This window comes from Motacilla alba, chromosome 20 (genome assembly GCF_015832195.1).
Source record: "Motacilla alba alba isolate MOTALB_02 chromosome 20, Motacilla_alba_V1.0_pri, whole genome shotgun sequence".
Lineage (NCBI taxonomy): Eukaryota > Metazoa > Chordata > Aves > Passeriformes > Motacillidae > Motacilla > Motacilla alba.
This window is the reverse complement of record NC_052035.1, coordinates 5,189,650-5,195,649: the sequence shown is the minus strand read 5'-3', so window position 1 is coordinate 5,195,649 and position 6,000 is coordinate 5,189,650. Positions and strand designations below refer to the sequence as shown.

At 43.8% G+C, this 6,000-nt stretch overlaps 1 long non-coding RNA gene across 1 annotated transcript; it reads right to left on the bottom strand.

The window, feature by feature from the left end:
• Positions 1 to 1,737: 1,737 nt before the first annotated feature.
• LOC119710283 lies at positions 1,738 to 4,801 on the bottom strand. Its single transcript, XR_005259533.1, has 4 exons — positions 4,295 to 4,801; positions 2,396 to 2,568; positions 1,915 to 2,021; positions 1,738 to 1,808 (listed from the first exon to the last, which is right to left on the bottom strand). It is a non-coding gene; the product is annotated as an uncharacterized LOC119710283 (long non-coding RNA).
• Between the last annotated feature and the right edge of the window lie 1,199 nt (positions 4,802 to 6,000).

Here is a 6,000-nt window from a genome sequence, read left to right as displayed (position 1 = left end):
CTCTGCTCAGGTCACAGGTGGGGGCAGTGGCCAAGCTGGCAGAGGCCCAGCAATGCCCTGATCCTTCCTGCAAACGAGACCTGCACGTGTTGCCTTTCTTAGCATGGCCCAAGCAGCCCACAGGCAAGAGGTGAATTCCTACAGCTGGAGGGGTGGGGAGGGGAGGTGGCATCAGGAACAGCAACCATTATCCTCTTTACTGGAAAACGTGTATCTGAATGGCCAAATTTACTAGCTGTTCAAGATCTTTATGAGATTTATGAGGCTCAAGAAAAAAATTTATTAGAAAGACATAAAACTTCAGTGGTTTGAAATGGAAATGTTTGCAAAGGACTTGGGATCAGCTGGTTTCAATTGCAGGCCTGTCTGAAGTAGGGAGGGCTTCACTTCAGGGCTGAGGACCTCAAATTTCTCCCAACCTGACCCTCCTAAGACAGCCAGAGATTAAAGCTGCTTTGAGAGCCAATGCTCATCATCATAGGGAGGAGCTGTGGTACCCCAGATAAACGAAACACACAGATAATGGAAATGATGAGGAGCACATGGCAGAGACACTCAAATCTTCTTGTGCAAACCAGCTCAGTCCTGCAGGGCTGACCCTGAGCTCAAGCTAATGGTACCTGGTGAATCTAAACTGCTCCCTGATCCTGCTCCACCTCACCTGGGTGCTCCTCATCCTGCAGGTCTTATTAAATTGCAAGGAAAGCTAAACCTGAGCCATCTCTCTTCATTTACACCCTTGCTGGGAGCAGTACAGCCTGATCTCCTGCCATGCAGAGCTCCAGGGAGCACAGCCAGGGACACCTGCATGGCTTGGCCTTTTATCCCCAGTGCTCTCAGCACAGCCCTGGTTCTCAGCAAAGGCAAGAACCTCTCTGCTCCCTCCTGGTTCTGACAAAGCACATTGCCCCAGACAGTCCCTGCTTTCACAAAGTCAATCCCAAATTCTAGACTCCATGAAGAAATCTAGGCTCTGCACCGAATTTGACCCAGTGCAAAACAGAAACTGAATTCCCCTCCAAGCATAACAGACAGGACAACAAAACATTTAGAAAATGTTGGTTTTACCATATCAGAAGCCCAAAACCACATTACACATATCTCTTAATGAGGGTAATAAGCTTTAACTTAACAGCCTCTGAACTGAGCTCATCATCCACTTAGAGCAATCCTCCCTCTGGGATAGGTTGGCCAACATTTCACACCTTTGCATCTGCCAGCATTTGTTTCTGGCTCCTAAACAAACACAAAACACGCTGAAGATTTCCAAAGGGTATCCAGAGGGGGCCAAGAGTCAGTGCAGATGCTGCTGATGAGCTTATTGCAGTGCTCACCCCCCTTCTCACCTTACAGGATGCTTAATGACAACGGGCTTCAGTGGGATTCACACCTAGCAGCTCACAACTGTTCTGCTGAAAGGTGCATGGGGCTCCTTCTGCCTCTCTTTTCCCTCTGAATTACCAGAGAATATTTCCCTTCCTCTTGCCTTATCTGCTGTCCTGCAGACCAGGTGTGCAGCTGCCTGCCTCCCCTGGCTGGCAGATACTCGCTGGAGACAGTCATGGTAAGAGTTCCCAGTTCATAATCCTCTTCCCTGGGACTGCCTTCGACCCTGCCTAATTCAACACACCAAATGCTGCATTCTAATACATAGGACAGTTCCTTTATGCAAAGACCACAAGGACAGTAGTGCTGTTGGTAAAGGATTTCCCCAGCAGATCAGCTCACCTGCCTGAGCTCCCGAATCCCAGCAGGCTCATGCTCAGCAGTGCCACATCACAAAATGCACTTGTCCATATTCAGTGTTGCTGTCAGAAGAGGCAGAGTTTCACGTAATTCTGCTCACTCATGTATGTCTCAAAAAGTGGTTTTTGGCTCACTTTCTCTAGCTTGCAAATTACTTACAGCACTTACTTGTGTACCAGTGTTTAGAAAATCGTCTTGGTCTGTTTCAGGCATCCAATTTCACAGCTTGTCCTGATAGCATCTCCCTGGAGGAAAGTCCACAAACTCACCTTGCTCTGTAAAAAGACAAACTTACCTTTTAGAATGAACATCAGCTTTATCTTTGCATGAGCCTTTTCTGGCTCTGAAACCAGTTTACTCAGGTAGTTTCACTGAGCAATAAGGTTTTGAAACACAGAAACAAACTTCACAGTCTACATATAGCAGTAGTCAGGAGCATCTCACAGGCTGAGCCAATGCTTTTTTGATCAAGATTTCTATAGAACTGGGCAAACATATTTCCTCTAAAACATATTGCTTCAAAATCTGTAAGTTTTGATAGGGAAATGCAGATTTGTGCCTAGCTCAGAATACACAGAGTTATGTTTTCTGCCACCAGCAGCATCAATCCAAGCCATTGTCTGGAAGGAAAGACAGCTCTGGCTCTCACCTCCAGCTCAGTTCAGGACACGAAGCATTTGCTGTTCAGTCTCCAGAGGTGCAGCTCAGTGCACATCAGGCTGTAGCTGTGGTCCTGCTGTAGTTTCTCCAAAAAGGTAAATGATTTAGGGGTGCTTGCCAAGGCATTCTCTCCCCCCAGGACTCCCGTTCCCTTTTTCTTGTCTGTGATTTCAGAAGGAAAGTTTGCTGTTACTAACACAGTGTTAGAATTAGCTAAGTTATCTGCAATGCACTGGACTGTGAACTGCTTCTCATCACACAAATCTTAAAATCAATCAAGGTTCACTCCCCTGTGTCCATAAGTGGCCATCCCTTGGTCTGAGAAGATTATCACCAACTTTTTTTCCTCATTTCCTCAGTAATATGGAAACATGTTTTAATTTTTTTCCCCTCCACATTTCACTAGATTCGGATTTCTTAGATAAATTCTTTACATGAAGATATTTCAGCAGGTTGCTTTCAAACCCTCCACTTTGATTATTGACCACAGCACCAGGCATGATCCAGGGCAGGTCCTGCACAACTTCTCACCTGAGACATGCAGGGCTGTTCTGGTCCTGGCTTACAGGAGCTGTAGCTACACTTGGGAGGAGAGTTTCAATAATTCACAGGCAACTACTGGCTGGAGCAAATTAATCTTCTTTTCCGTGAATTTCCATTAAAAGAAAACTAATGCTGATATGAATAAAGTGGAAAAGGGATGTGACTATAGAAATTTTTGTCCTTGATCTTATTAATATTTCCCAATGAAAACACTCACACTATCTTCACTGTAGTATTATCCAGCCTATCAAGAGTTCAATGTGAATTTCCATTTTTTTACTCAAATATGCTTTTATGTTGTTTCAACATTAAAAATTAGAGTGCATTATAAAGCATGTGTGCATATTTATGCTTACCTGACTATAAGCTATCTTTATAACTTCTTTATTTTTCAAATACTGCATTCATGAACATCGATGCACTCAGCTCTATGAAAGACATTGCACTTCACATTTTTTAAAAAAGTTAATGCACTTCTATAATCAAATTTAGCCTCTTTTAACTGTTTTGTATTTACCTGTGTATTTTTCAGACCCTTGACTAAATGCCCATAGTTTATCCAATTAATTAATGAGCAATATTATTAGGAAGGAATTGCTATTTTCCACAAACCCGAGAAATTATGAACACTGAAATAAGAAATAAGAAGAAATAAGAAAGAGATAACCAACTTCAAGCCCTTTCTTAGTATTTGGTAACACACAGTGCTGTTAACATTATCTCTAGTATTATTCTTTCTCCCTTTATCTCCATCTCAGAAGGATTTGCAGCTCAGGTCACTGTAATACATTGCACTCTAACACATTGTGCCTGAAATTTCCAGTAAGGCACACAGCTCCTCTTGGCTTTCTACAGGCATCAACTGCTAAGTCTTTCAGGCCTGTCTTTAAATCTCAGCCTTTAATACTGCTGGATATCACAGCACAGATATAGATTTACTACTATAGGTCTCTTTAACCAACTGAAAATAAAGCACGACAGTATGGCATTGCCACTTTGGGGTGGAGGCTGCTACAAAGGAGATGGATGAGGCCTTGAAATTGATTGCTTGAAGAACACCAGGACATAGATAGAGGGAGAAAAAATAAGAGGGGAAGAGAAAGAGGGACTGATTTGTAGATGTAGACAGATCCTTCCTCAGATATCATCCAGGGTAGAGCTGGTTTTACTGGTCAGATATAGTTTGTCTAATGTGACTTCAAAATCATTGTTCACCCCTTAAAATACTTGGTTGTATGAGACAAGAGATGAGTCTCTAAGAGGCTGGCAGGGTGAAGAGAGGATGAGAAGGAGGGAGACAGAAAGTCAACAGATCAATAAAAGCACTTTAGGATAATGGCTCTACCTTGAGCAGCCCAGGTCTGGATTCCAGGCCAGCCCAGCACTGCCAGGAAATGTGGGTTTGCTTGAGTGAAATGTTGAATTCACAGTATCATGGCAGAAGGTGAGGTTCTGGCTCTGCCCCATCCTGTTCAGGGGTGTGTTCCCCTTCCCGCTCATCCTTGAGCTCAGGCTGAGTGTTCTTCCTGAGTGTGGTCAGCAGGAACAGAATCAGGGAGCCCGTGGGTTCGCAGCCTTTTGGAAAGAAAGACAGTAAAAGAAAGCACTAGGACAGAGGGCAGTGAAAAGCTGGGGCACAGAAGTATAAAAAGATTGTTTCCCCTTCCCCACCCTTTTGGTTTTTTCTCATGAGAAGTTACATGGAGGCAACAAAGAGCCTGAGTTAGGTAAGGATGTTGTTCCAGGAGTCAGCTCCAACGTACTGCATCTGGGCACCTCCTCCGAGAGTCTTCCCAACTCGATGGAATTTTATTATAGTAAGGGCCCCATCTACTGCCAAAAATTTGCAGTGAATCCAACCACATATTAAAATATCTTTTCATTGAAAGACTTTGATTAAATAACTCCCAACCATTCTACTGCACTTTTCATCTTTCACTGTCATCCCCACAAACGAAAGAGCATCCATGAGCAGCAGCCAGCTTCACCATGTTGCAACCGAGCACACTCATGATGCACAAGTCAGAAAAGGCTGCCCATGGGCCAGGAAAAGCAGAAATCCTGCAAAGTTTACCTTCTTACTGTACAACCTGAACTTAAAAACCTTCCATATAGCACAAAGATTTGGGCTGCTCAGGAGTTTCTAACAACACGTGTGAAACCCATAATCTTATTGACTGTGGCACAAAATAAAGTGTTGGAAGCAGAGGAACTGAGACATGAGTAGAAAAAGAAATACGAATTTCAAATGGAACAGAATATTTATACTAACAGAGGTGGTGAACTATGGGGGCAGGTCATGTTCAAGGTTTAATTTACACAGTTTAAGCTACTCTTAGGCTGGTGGAGTATTTTAGAAGCCATCAATATTTTTCAGGGGGACTTTTTTCCCCATTAGGTCAATAAAAACAGCCACACAAGTGGATGGCCCTGTAGGCTGATACCTAGAATTTCTGCTAGGTGCCAGCACTTCTGCAGGGAGTACCTGAATTCACTGCAAGGTGCAAGAGCCTGGCAGGCAGCAAATGTTGAATTCCTGCTGCAGAGCTGCCTGTGCAGCCGCCCCCACACTGCCCTCCCCACAAGAAAGCAGCAGCTCTATTTCTCAAGACCAGGTAAGGGAAGCAGAACAAATTGAGGAGAAACTGTAATAAGAGAAACATCAAAGATTGTTTCTTTTTAATTACCGTTTCTCAGTATCTTTGCTCATCAGCTGGAACTCTCTGTTGCTTTTTTAAAGTAAACAAAACAGTAGGGTTTTAATGCTGACCCACCTCACTCCTTTGGTCTGACTAATTGCTGAAACTGGCCATAAATTGTGCATTTTGTGACACTCTGAATAGCCTCATTTATTCTGGAGGGCACACATCTGTTTTTGTGTGCACAAACACACCCCTCTGTCCCACGGCCGGAGACGGCCAGTGTTCAATTTCAGCCCCATATTGAGATTTGGCTGGTGTTGGGGTCCCTGAGGCTGAAGAGAAATAAAGCTCTCAGAAGGGAAATGGCATGTAAACACAGCTCTTATGTTCCTCTGCATGGAAAATGTTT